Genomic DNA, 14,972 nt, shown 5'->3' with positions numbered 1-14,972 from the left:
TAAATCGTGTAACGTTTCTATGGAAACGACAGGATTGAGTTTTGGGACACGAGTGTCTTCTTTCCGATGCACTGTTCTTACTTTACTACATCCCTCGCTCCCTCACATGAATAATTAACACAGAAATTGCGTCGCTATGAAATACTATGTGCTCAATGACTTCTCCTCCTAAATCGAGTCACGTTTCAATGGCAACGACAGGATTTAGTTTTGGGATACGAGTATCTCCTTTCCGATGCACTGTTCCCACTTTACTGCATCCCTCGCTCCCTCACATGAATAATTAACACAGAAATTGCGTCGCTATGAAATACTATGTGCTCAATGACTTCTCCTCCTAAATCGAGTCACGTTTCAATGGAAACGACTGGATTTAGTTTTGGGATACGAGTATCTCCTTTCCGATGCACTGTTCCCACTTTACTACATCACTCGCTCCCTCACATGAATTATTAACACAGAAATTGCGTCGCTATGGAATACTATGTGCTCAATGACTTCTCCTCCTAAATCGAGTCACGTTTCAATGGAAACGACAGGATTTAGTTTTGGGATACGAGTATCTCCTTTCCGATGCACTGTTCCCACTTTACTACATCCCTCGCTCCATCACATGAATAATTAACACAGAAATTGCGTCGCTATGAAATACTATGTGCTCAATGACTTCTCCTCCTAAATCGTGTCACGTTTCAATGGAAACGAAAGGATTTAGTTTTGGGATACGAGTATCTCCTTTCCGATGCACTGTTCCCACTTTACTACATCCCTCGCTCCCTCACATGAATAATTAACACAGAAATTGCGTCGCTATGAAAAACTATGTGCTCAATGACTTCTCCTCCTAAATCGAGTTACGTTTCAATGGGAACGACAGGATTTAGTTTTGGAATACGAGTATTTCCTTTCCGATGCACTGTTCCCACTTTACTACATCCCTCGCTCCCTCACATGAATAATTAACACAGAAATTGCGTCGCTATGAAAAACTATGTGCTCAATGACTTCTCCCCCTAAATCGAGTAACGTTTCAATGGAAACGACAGGATTTAGTTTTGGGATACGAGTATCTCCTTTCCTATGCACTGTTCCCACTTTACTACATCCCTCGCTCCCTCACATGAATTATTAACACAGAAATTGCGTCGCTATGGAATACTATGTGCTCAATGACTTCTCCTCCTAAATCGAGTCACGTTTCAATGGAAACGACAGGATTTAGTTTTGGGATACGTGTATCTCCTTTTCGATGCACTGTTCCCACTTTACTACATCCCTCGCTCCCTCACATGAATTATTAACACAGAAATTGCGTCGCTATGAAAAACTATGTGCTCAATGACTTCTCCTCCTAAATCGAGTCACGTTTCAATGGAAACGACAGGATTTAGTTTTGGGACACGAGTATCTCCTTTCCGATGCACTATTCATTCTTTACCTCAACGCTCGCTCCCTCACATTGACGATTTAACACAGATATTGTGTCGCTATGAAATACTATGGGTTCTATGACTTCTCCTTCTAAAACGTGTAACGTTTCTATGGAAACGACAGGATTTAGTTTTGGGATACGTGTATCTCCTTTCCGATGCACTGTTCCCACTTTACTACATCCCTCGCCCCCTCACGTCAATAATTAACACAGAAATAGCGTCGCTATGAAATACTATGGGTTCTATGACTTCTCCTTCTAAATCGTGTAACGTTTCTATGGAAACGACAGGATTGAGTTTTGGGACACGAGTGTCTTCTTTCCGATGCACTGTTCTTACTTTACTACATCCCTCGCTCCCTCACATGAATAATTAACACAGAAATTGCGTCGCTATGAAATACTATGTGCTCAATGACTTCTCCTCCTAAATCGAGTCACGTTTCAATGGCAACGACAGGATTTAGTTTTGGGATACGAGTATCTCCTTTCCGATGCACTGTTCCCACTTTACTGCATCCCTCGCTCCCTCACATGAATAATTAACACAGAAATTGCGTCGCTATGAAATACTATGTGCTCAATGACTTCTCCTCCTAAATCGAGTCACGTTTCAATGGAAACGACAGGATTTAGTTTTGGGATACGAGTATCTCCTTTCCGATGCACTGTTCCCACTTTACTACATCCCTCGCTCCCTCACATGAATTATTAACACAGAAATTGCGTCGCTATGGAATACTATGTGCTCAATGACTTCTCCTTCTAAATCGTGTAACGTTTCTATGGAAACGACAGGATTGAGTTTTGGGACACGAGTATCTACTTTCTGATGCACTGTTTCCACTTTACTACATCCCTCGCTCCCTCACATGAATAATTAACACAGAAATTGCGTCGCTATGAAATAGTATGTGCTCAATGACTTCTCCTCCTAATTTGAGTCACGTTTCAATGGAAACGACAGGATTCAGTTTTGGGATACGAGTATCTCCTTTCCGATGCACTGTTCCCACTTTACTACATCCCTCGCTCCCTCACATGAATAATTGACACAGAAATTGCGTCGCTATGAAAAACTATGTGCTCAATGACTTCTCCCCTAAATCGAGTCACGTTTCAATGGAAACGACAGGATTTAGTTTTGGGACAAGAGTATCTCCTTTCCGATGCACTGTTCCCACTTTACTACATCCCTCGCCCCCTCACATGAATAATTAACACAGGAATTGCGTCGCTATGAAATACTATGTGCTCAATGACTTCTCCTCCTAAATCGAGTCACGTTTCAATGGAAAGGACAAGATTTAGTTTTGGGATACGAGTATCTCCTTTCCGATGCACTGTTCCCACTTTACTACATCCCTCGCTCCATCACATGAATAATTAACACAGAAATTGCGTCGCTATGAAATACTATGTGCTCAATGACTTCTCCTCCTAAATGGAGTCACGTTTCAATGGAAACGAAAGGATTTAGTTTTGGGATACGAGTATCTCCTTTCCGAAGCACTGTTCCCACTTTACTACATCCCTCGCTCCCTCACATGAATAATTAACACAGAAATTGCGTCGCTATGAAAAACTATGTGCTCAATGACTTCTCCTCCTAAATCGAGTAACGTTTCAATGGAAACGACAGGATTTAGTTTTGGGATACGAGTATCTCCTTTCCTATGCACTGTTCCCACTTTACTACATCCCTCGCTCCCTCACATGAATTATTAACACAGAAATTGCGTCGCTATGGAATACTATGTGCTCAATGACTTCTCCTCCTAAATCGAGTCACGTTTCAATGGAAACGACAGGATTTAGTTTTGGGATACGTGTATCTCCTTTTCGATGCTCTGTTCCCACTTTACTACATCCCTCGCTCCCTCACATGAATTATTAACACAGAAATTGCGTCGCTATGAAAAACTATGTGCTCAATGACTTCTCCTCCTAAATCGCGTCACGTTTCAATGGAAACGACAGGATTTAGTTTTGGGACACGAGTATCTCCTTTCCGATGCACTATTCATTCTTTACCTCAACGCTCGCTCCCTCACATTGACGAATTAACACAGATATTGTGTCGCTATGAAATACTATGGGTTCTATGACTTCTCCTTCTAAAACGTGTAACGTTTCTATGGAAACGACAGGATTTAGTTTTGGGATACGTGTATCTCCTTTCCGATGCACTGTTCCCACTTTACTACATCCCTCGCCCCCTCACGTGAATAATTAACACAGAAATTGCGTCGCTATGAAATACTATGTGCTCAACGACTTCTCCTCCTAAATCGAGTCACGTTCCAATGGAATTGACAGGATTTAGTTTTGGGATACGAGTATCTCCTATCCGATGCACTGTTCCCACTTTACTACATCCCTCGCCCCCTCACATGAATAATTAACACAGAAATTGCGTCGCTATGAAATACTATGTGCTCAATGACTTCTCCTCCTAAATCGAGTCACGTTTCAATGGAAACGACAGGATTTAGTTTTGGGATACGAGTAACTCCTTTCCGATCCACTGTTCATTCTTTACCTCAACGCTCGCTCCCTCACATTGACGAATTAACACAGAAATTGCGTCGCTATGAGATACTATAGGTTCTATGACTTCTCCTTCTAAATCGTGTAACGTTTCTATGGAAACGACAGGATTGAGTTTTGGGACACGAGTATCTCCTTTCCGATGCACTGTTCCCACTTTACTACATCCCTCGCTCCCTCACATGAATAATTAGCACACAAATTGCGTCGCTATGAAATACTATGTGCTCAATGTCTTCTTCTTCTAAATCGTGTCACGTTTCAATGGAAACGACAGGATTTAGTTTTGGGATACGAGTATCTCCTTTCCGATGCACTGTTCCCACTTTACTACATCCCTCGATGCCTCACATGAATAATTAACACAGAAATTGCGTCGCTATGAAATACTATGTGCCCAATGACTTCTCCTCCTAAATCGACTCACGTTTCAATGGAAACGACAGGATTTAGTTTTGGGATACGAGTAACTCCTTTCCAATGCACATTTTCCCACTTTACTACGTCCCTCGCTCCCTCACATGAATAATTAACGCAGAAATTGCGTCGCTATCAAATACTATGTGCTCAATGACTTCTCCTCCTAAATCGAGTCACGTTTCAATGGAAACGACAGGATTTAGTTTTGGGATACGAGTATCTCCTTTCCGATGCACTGTTCCCACTTTACCACACCCCTCGCTCCCTCACATGAATAATTAACACAGAAATTGCGTCGCTATGAAATACTATGTGCTCAATGACTTCTCCTCCTAAATCGAGTCACGTTTCAATTGAAACGACAGGATTTAGTTTTGGGATACTAGTATCTCCTGTCCGATGCACTGTTCCCACTTTACTACATCCCTCGCTCCCTCACATGAATAATTAACACAGAAATTGCGTCGCTATGAAATACTATGTGCTCAATGACTTCTCCTCCTAAATCGAGTCACGTTTCAATGGAAACGACAGGATTTAGTTTTGGGTTACGAGTAACTCCTTTCCGATGCACTATTCATTCTTTACCTCAACGCTCGCTCCCTCACATTGACGAATTAACACAGAAATTGCGTCGCTATGAAATACTATGGGTTCTATGACTTCTCCTTCTAAATCGTGTAACGTTTCTATGGAAACGACAGGATTGAGTTTTGGGATACGAGTATCTCCTTTCCGATGCACTGTTCCCACTTTACTACATCCCTCGCTCCCTCACATGAATTATTAACACAGAAATTGCGTCGCTATGGAATACTATGTGCTCAATGACTTCTCCTTCTAAATCGTGTAACGTTTCTATGGAAACGACAGGATTGAGTTTTGGGACACGAGTATCTCCTTTCTGATGCACTGTTTCCACTCTACTACATCCCTCGCTCCCTCACATGAATAATTAACACAGAAATTGCGTCGCTATGAAATAGTATGTGCTCAATGACTTCTCCTCCTAAATTGAGTCACGTTTCAATGGAAACGACAGGATTCAGTTTTGGGATACGAGTATCTCCTTTCCGATGCACTGTTCCCACTTTACTACATCCCTCGCTCCCTCACATGAATAATTAACACAGAAATTGCGTCGCTATGAAAAACTATGTGCTCAATGACTTCTCCCCTAAATCGAGTCACGTTTCAATGGAAACGACAGGATTTAGTTTTGGGACAAGAGTATCTCCTTTCCGATGCACTGTCCCACTTTACTACATCCCTCGCCCCCTCACATGAATAATTAACACAGAAATTGCGTCGCTATGAAATACTATGTGCTCAATGACTTCTCCTCCTAAATCGGGCCACGTTTCAATGGAAACGACAGGATTTAGTTTTGGGATACGAGTATCTCCTTTCCGATGCACTGTTCCCACTTTACTACATCCCTCGCTCCATCACATGAATAATTAACACAGAAATTGCGTCGCTATGAAATACTATGTGCTCAATGACTTCTCCTCCTAAATCGAGTCACGTTTCAATGGAAACGAAAGGATTTAGTTTTGGGATACGAGTATCTCCTTTCCGATGCACTGTTCCCACTTTACTACATCCCTCGCTCCCTCACATGAATAATTAACACAGAAATTGCGTCGCTATGAAAAACTATGTGCTCAATGACTTCACCTCCTAAATCGAGTAACGTTTCAATGGAAACGACAGGATTCAGTTTTGGGATACGAGTATCTCCTTTCCGATGCACTGTTCCCACTTTACTACATCCCTCGCTCCCTCACATGAATAATTAACACAGAAATTGCGTCGCTATGAAAAACTATGTGCTCAATGACTTCTCCTCCTAAATCGAGTCACGTTTCAATGGAAACGACAGGATTTAGTTTTGGGATACGAGTATCTCCTTTCCGATGCACTGTTCCCACTTTACCACACCCCTCGCTCCCTCACATGAATAATTAACACAGAAATTGCGTCGCTATGAAATACTATGTGCTCAATGACTTCTCCTCCTATATCGAGTCACGTTTCAATTGAAACGACAGGATTTAGTTTTGGGATACTAGTATCTCCTGTCCGATGCACTGTTCCCACTTTACTACATCCCTCGCTCCCTCACATGAATAATTAACACAGAAATTGCGTCGCTATGAAATACTATGTGCTCAATGACTTCTCCTCCTAAATCGAGTCACGTTTCAATGGAAACGACAGGATTTAGTTTTGGGTTACGAGTAACTCCTTTCCGATGCACTATTCATTCTTTACCTCAACGCTCGCTCCCTCACATTGACGAATTAACACAGAAATTGCGTCGCTATGAAATACTATGGGTTCTATGACTTCTCCTTCTAAATCGTGTAACGTTTCTATGGAAACGACAGGATTGAGTTTTGGGATACGAGTATCTCCTTTCCGATGCACTGTTCCCACTTTACTACATCCCTCGCTCCCTCACATGAATTATTAACACAGAAATTCCGTCGCTATGGAATACTATGTGCTTAATGACTTCTCCTTCTAAATCGTGTAACGTTTCTATGGAAACGACAGGAATGAGTTTTGGGACACGAGTATCTCCTTTCTGATGCACTGTTTCCACTCTACTACATCCCTCGCTCCCTCACATGAATAATTAACACAGAAATTGCGTCGCTATGAAATAGTATGTGCTCAATGACTTCTCCTCCTAAATTGAGTCACGTTTCAATGGAAACGACAGGATTCAGTTTTGGGATACGAGTATCTCCTTTCCGATGCACTGTTCCCACTTTACTACATCCCTCGCTCCCTCACATGAATAATTAACACAGAAATTGCGTCGCTATGAAAAACTATGTGCTCAATGACTTCTCCCCTAAATCGAGTCACGTTTCAATGGAAACGACAGGATTTAGTTTTGGGACAAGAGTATCTCCTTTCCGATGCACTGTCCCACTTTACTACATCCCTCGCCCCCTCACATGAATAATTAACACAGAAATTGCGTCGCTATGAAATACTATGTGCTCAATGACTTCTCCTCCTAAATCGGGCCACGTTTCAATGGAAACGACAGGATTTAGTTTTGGGATACGAGTATCTCCTTTCCGATGCACTGTTCCCACTTTACTACATCCCTCGCTCCATCACATGAATAATTAACACAGAAATTGCGTCGCTATGAAATACTATGTGCTCAATGACTTCTCCTCCTAAATCGAGTCACGTTTCAATGGAAACGAAAGGATTTAGTTTTGGGATACGAGTATCTCCTTTCCGATGCACTGTTCCCACTTTACTACATCCCTCGCTCCCTCACATGAATAATTAACACAGAAATTGCGTCGCTATGAAAAACTATGTGCTCTATGACTTCACCTCCTAAATCGAGTAACGTTTCAATGGAAACGACAGGATTTAGTTTTGGGATACGAGTATCTCCTTTCCTATGCACTGTTCCCACTTTACTACATCCCTCGCTCCCTCACATGAATTATTAACACAGAAATTGCGTCGCTATGGAATACTATGTGCTCTATGACTTCTCCTCCTAAATCGAGTCACGTTTCAATGGAAACGACAGGATTTAGTTTTGGGATACGTGTATCTCCTTTTCGATGCACTGTTCCCACTTTACTACATCCCTCGCTCCCTCACATGAATAATTAACACAGAAATTGCGTAGCTATGAAAAACTATGTGCTCAATGACTTCTCCTCCTAAATCGAGTCACGTTTCAATGGAAACGACAGGATTTAGTTTTGGGACACGAGTATCTCCTTTCCGATGCACTATTCATTCTTTACCTCAACGCTCGCTCCCTCACATTGACGAATTAACACAGATATTGTGTCGCTATGAAATACTATGGGTTCTATGACTTCTCCTTCTAAAACGTGTAACGTTTCTATGGAAACGACAGGATTAAGTTTTGGGATACGTGTATCTCCTTTCCGATGCACTGTTCCCACTTTACTACATCCCTCGCCCCCTCACGTGAATAAGTAACACAGAAATTGCGTCGCTATGAAATACTATGTGCTCAATGACTTCTCCTCCTAAATCGAGTCACGTTCCAATGGAAACGACAGGATTTAGTTTTGGGATACGAGTATCTCCTATCCGATGCACTGTTCCCACTTTACTACATCCCTCGCTCCCTCACATGAATAATTAACACAGAAATTGCGTCGCTATGAAATACTATGTGCTCAATGACTTCTCCTCCTAAATCGAGTCACGTTTCAATGGAAACGACAGGATTTAGTTTTGGCATACGAGTATCTCCTTTCCGATGCACTGTTCGCACTTTACTACACCCCTCGCGCCCTCACATGAATAATTAACACAGATATTGCGTCGCTATGAAAAACTATGTGCTCAATGACTTCTCCTCCTAAATCGAGTCACGTTTCAATGGAAACGACAGGATTTAGTTTTGGGATACGAGTATTTCCTTTCCGATGCACTGTTCCCACTTTACTACATCCCTCGCTCCCTCACATGAATAATTAACACAGAAATTGCGTCGCTATGAAAAACTATGTGCTCAATGACTTCTCCTCCTAAATCGAGTCACGTTTCAATGGAAACGACAGGATTTAGTTTTGGGACACGAGTATCTCCTTTCCGATGCACTGTTCCCACTTTACTACATCCCTCGCTCCCTCACATGAATAATTAACACAGAAATTGCATCGCTATGAAATACTATGAGCTCAATGACTTCTCCTCCTAAATCGAGTCACGTTTCAATGGAAACGACAGGACTTAGTTTTGGGATACGAGTATCTCCTTTCCGATGCACTGTTCCCACTTTACTACATCCCTCGCTCCCTCACATGAATTATTAACACAGAAATTGCGTCGCTATGGAATACTATGTGCTCAATGACTTCTCTTCCTAAATCGAGTCACGTTTCAATGGAAACGACAGGATTTAGTTTTGGGATACGAGTAATTCCTTTCCGATGGACTGTTCCCACTTTACTACATCCCTCGCTCCCTCACATGAATAATTAACACAGAAATTGCGTCGCTATGAAAAACTATGTGCTCAATGACTTCTCCCCCTATTTCGAGTCACGTTTCAATGGAAACGACAGGATTTAGTTTTGGGACACGAGTATCTCCTTTCCGATGCACTGTTCATTCTTTACCTCAACGCTCGCTCCCTCACATTGACGAATTAACACAGAAATTGTGTCGCTATGAAATACTATGGGTTCTATGACTTCTCCTTCTAAATCGTGTAACGTTTCTATGGAAACGACAGGATTGAGTTCTGGGACACGAGTATCTCCTTTCCGATGCACTGTTTCCACTTTACTACATCCCTCGCTCCCTCACATTAATAATTAACACAGATATTGCGTCGCTATGAAATAGTATGTGCTCAATGACTTCTCCTCCTAAATTGAGTCACGTTTCAATGGAAACGGCAGGATTTAGTTTTGGGATGCGAGTATCTCCTTTCCGATGCACTGTTCCCACTATACTACATCCCTCGCTCCCTCACATGAATAATTAACACAGAAATTGCGTCGCTATGAAAAACTATGTGCTCAATGACTTCTCCCCCTAAATCGGGTCACGTTTCAATGGAAACGACAGGATTTAGTTTTGGGACACGAGTATCTCCTTTCCGATGCACTGTTCCCACTTTACTACATCCCTCGCCCCGTCACGTGAATAATTAACACAGAAATTGCGTCGCTATGAAATACTATGTGCTCAATGACTTCTCCTCCTAAATCGAGTCACGTTTCAATGGAAACGACAGGATTTAGTTTTGGGATACGAGTGTCTCCTTTCCGATGCACTGTTCCCACTTTACTACATCCCTCGCTCCCTCACATGAATAATTAACACAGAAATTGCGTCGCTATGAAATACTATGTGCTCAATGACTTCTCCTCCTAAATCGAGTCACGTTTCAATCGAAACGACAGGATTTAGTTTTGGCATACGAGTATCTCCTTTCCGATGCACTGTTCCCACTTTACTACATCCCTCGCTCCCTCACATGAATAATTAACACAGAAATTGCGTCGCTATGAAAAACTATGTGCTCAATGACTTCTCCCCCTAAATCGAGTCACGTTTCAATGGAAACGACAGGATTTAGTTTTGGGACACGAGTATCTCCTTTCCGATGCACTGTTCCCACTTTACTACATCCCTCGCTCCCTCACATGAATAATTAACACAGAAATTGCATCGCTATGAAATACTATGTGCTCAATGACCTCTCCTCCTAAATCGAGTCACGTTTCAATGGAAAAGACAGGATTTAGTTTTGGGATACGAGTATCTCCTTTCCGATGCACTGTTCCCACTTTACTACATCCCTCGCTCCCTCACATGAATAATTAACACAGAAATTGCGTCGCTATGAAATACTATGTGCTCAATGACTTCTCCTCCTAAATCGAGTCACGTTTCAATGGAAACGACAGGATTTAGTTTTGGGATACGAGTAACTCCTTTCCGATGCACTATTCATTCTTTACCTCAACGCTCGCTCCCTCACATTGACGAATTTACACAGAAATTGCGTCGATATGAAATATTATGGGTTCTATGACTTCTCCTTCTAAATCGTGTAACGTTTCTATGGAAACGATAGGATTGAGTTTTGGGACACGAGTATCTCCTTTCCGATGCACTGTTCCCACTTTACTACATCCCTCGCTCCCTCACATGAATAATTAACACAGAAATTGCATCGCTATGAAAAACTATGTGCTCAATGACTTCTCCTCCTAAATCGAGTCACGTTTCAATGGAAACGACAGGATTTAGTTTTGGGATACGAGTATCTCCTTTCCGATGCACTGTTCCCACTTTACTACATCCCTCGCTCCCTCACATAATTAATTAACACGGAAATTTCGTCGCTATGAAATACTATGTGCTCAATGACTTCTCCTCCTAAATCGAGTCACGTTTCAATGGAAACGACAGGATTTAGTTTTGGGATACGAGTATCTCCTTTCCAATGCACTGTTCCCACTTTACTACATCCCTCGCTCCCTCACATGAATAATTAACACAGAAATTGCGTCGCTATGAAAAACTATGTGCTCAATGACTTCTCCTCCTAAATCGAGTAACGTTTCAATTTAAACGATTGGATTTAGTTTTGGGATGCGAGTATCTCCTTTCCGATGCACTGTTCCCACTTTACTACATCCCTCGCTCCCTCACATGAATATTTAACACATAAATTGCGTCGCTATGAAATACTATGTGCTCAATGACTTCTCCTCCTAAATCGAGTCATGTTTCAATGGAAACGACAGGATTTAGTTTTGGGACACGAGTATCTCCTTTCCGATGCACTGTTCCCACTTTACTACATCCCTCGCTCCCTCACATGAATAATTAACACAGAAATTGCGTCGCTATGAAATACTATGTGCTCAATGACTTCTGCTCCTAAATCGAGTCACGTTTCTATGGAAACGACAGGATTTAGTTTTGGGATACGAGTAACTCCTTTCCGATGCACTATTCAATCTTTACCTCAACGCTCGCTCCCTCACATTGACGAATTAACACAGAAATTGCGTCGCTATGGAATACTATGTGCTCAATGACTTCTCTTCCTAAATCGAGTCACGTTTCAATGGAAACGACAGGATTTAGTTTTGGGATACGAGTAATTCCTTTCCGATGGACTGTTCCCACTTTACTACATCCCTCGCTCCCTCACATGAATAATTAACACAGAAATTGCGTCGCTATGAAAAACTATGTGCTCAATGACTTCTCCCCCTATTTCGAGTCACGTTTCAATGGAAACGACAGGATTTAGTTTTGGGACACGAGTATCTCCTTTCCGATGCACTGTTCATTCTTTACCTCAACGCTCGCTCCCTCACATTGACGAATTAACACAGAAATTGTGTCGCTATGAAATACTATGGGTTCTATGACTTCTCCTTCTAAATCGTGTAACGTTTCTATGGAAACGACAGGATTGAGTTCTGGGACACGAGTATCTCCTTTCCGATGCACTGTTTCCACTTTACTACATCCCTCGCTCCCTCACATTAATAATTAACACAGATATTGCGTCGCTATGAAATAGTATGTGCTCAATGACTTCTCCTCCTAAATTGAGTCACGTTTCAATGGAAACGGCAGGATTTAGTTTTGGGATGCGAGTATCTCCTTTCCGATGCACTGTTCCCACTATACTACATCCCTCGCTCCCTCACATGAATAATTAACACAGAAATTGCGTCGCTATGAAAAACTATGTGCTCAATGACTTCTCCCCCTAAATCGGGTCACGTTTCAATGGAAACGACAGGATTTAGTTTTGGGACACGAGTATCTCCTTTCCGATGCACTGTTCCCACTTTACTACATCCCTCGCCCCGTCACGTGAATAATTAACACAGAAATTGCGTCGCTATGAAATACTATGTGCTCAATGACTTCTCCTCCTAAATCGAGTCACGTTTCAATGGAAACGACAGGATTTAGTTTTGGGATACGAGTGTCTCCTTTCCGATGCACTGTTCCCACTTTACTACATCCCTCGCTCCCTCACATGAATAATTAACACAGAAATTGCGTCGCTATGAAATACTATGTGCTCAATGACTTCTCCTCCTAAATCGAGTCACGTTTCAATCGAAACGACAGGATTTAGTTTTGGCATACGAGTATCTCCTTTCCGATGCACTGTTCCCACTTTACTACATCCCTCGCTCCCTCACATGAATAATTAACACAGAAATTGCGTCGCTATGAAAAACTATGTGCTCAATGACTTCTCCCCCTAAATCGAGTCACGTTTCAATGGAAACGACAGGATTTAGTTTTGGGACACGAGTATCTCCTTTCCGATGCACTGTTCCCACTTTACTACATCCCTCGCTCCCTCACATGAATAATTAACACAGAAATTGCATCGCTATGAAATACTATGTGCTCAATGACCTCTCCTCCTAAATCGAGTCACGTTTCAATGGAAAAGACAGGATTTAGTTTTGGGATACGAGTATCTCCTTTCCGATGCACTGTTCCCACTTTACTACATCCCTCGCTCCCTCACATGAATAATTAACACAGAAATTGCGTCGCTATGAAATACTATGTGCTCAATGACTTCTCCTCCTAAATCGAGTCACGTTTCAATGGAAACGACAGGATTTAGTTTTGGGATACGAGTAACTCCTTTCCGATGCACTATTCATTCTTTACCTCAACGCTCGCTCCCTCACATTGACGAATTTACACAGAAATTGCGTCGATATGAAATATTATGGGTTCTATGACTTCTCCTTCTAAATCGTGTAACGTTTCTATGGAAACGATAGGATTGAGTTTTGGGACACGAGTATCTCCTTTCCGATGCACTGTTCCCACTTTACTACATCCCTCGCTCCCTCACATGAATAATTAACACAGAAATTGCATCGCTATGAAAAACTATGTGCTCAATGACTTCTCCTCCTAAATCGAGTCACGTTTCAATGGAAACGACAGGATTTAGTTTTGGGATACGAGTATCTCCTTTCCGATGCACTGTTCCCACTTTACTACATCCCTCGCTCCCTCACATAATTAATTAACACGGAAATTTCGTCGCTATGAAATACTATGTGCTCAATGACTTCTCCTCCTAAATCGAGTCACGTTTCAATGGAAACGACAGGATTTAGTTTTGGGATACGAGTATCTCCTTTCCAATGCACTGTTCCCACTTTACTACATCCCTCGCTCCCTCACATGAATAATTAACACAGAAATTGCGTCGCTATGAAAAACTATGTGCTCAATGACTTCTCCTCCTAAATCGAGTAACGTTTCAATTTAAACGATTGGATTTAGTTTTGGGATGCGAGTATCTCCTTTCCGATGCACTGTTCCCACTTTACTACATCCCTCGCTCCCTCACATGAATATTTAACACATAAATTGCGTCGCTATGAAATACTATGTGCTCAATGACTTCTCCTCCTAAATCGAGTCATGTTTCAATGGAAACGACAGGATTTAGTTTTGGGACACGAGTATCTCCTTTCCGATGCACTGTTCCCACTTTACTACATCCCTCGCTCCCTCACATGAATAATTAACACAGAAATTGCGTCGCTATGAAATACTATGTGCTCAATGACTTCTGCTCCTAAATCGAGTCACGTTTCTATGGAAACGACAGGATTTAGTTTTGGGATACGAGTAACTCCTTTCCGATGCACTATTCAATCTTTACCTCAACGCTCGCTCCCTCACATTGACGAATTAACACAGAAATTGCGTCGCTATGAAATACTATGGGTTCTATGGCTTCTCCTTCTAAATCGTGTAACGTTTCTATGGAAACGAAGGGATTGAGTTTTGGGACACGAGTATCTCCTTTCCGATGCACTGTTCCGACTTTACTACTGTGGTGTCACCGCCAGACACCACACTTGCTAGGTGGTAGCTTAAATCGGCCGCGGTCCATTTAGTACATGTCGGACCCGCGTGTCGCCACTGTGTAATCGCAGACCTAGCGCCACCACCAAGGCAGGTCTCGTGATACGAGAGAGCACTCGCCCCAGTTGTACGAGAACCT

This window comes from Schistocerca piceifrons, chromosome 5 (assembly GCF_021461385.2).
Source record: "Schistocerca piceifrons isolate TAMUIC-IGC-003096 chromosome 5, iqSchPice1.1, whole genome shotgun sequence".
Lineage (NCBI taxonomy): Eukaryota > Metazoa > Arthropoda > Insecta > Orthoptera > Acrididae > Schistocerca > Schistocerca piceifrons.
Note: the sequence above shows the minus strand (reverse complement) of the source record.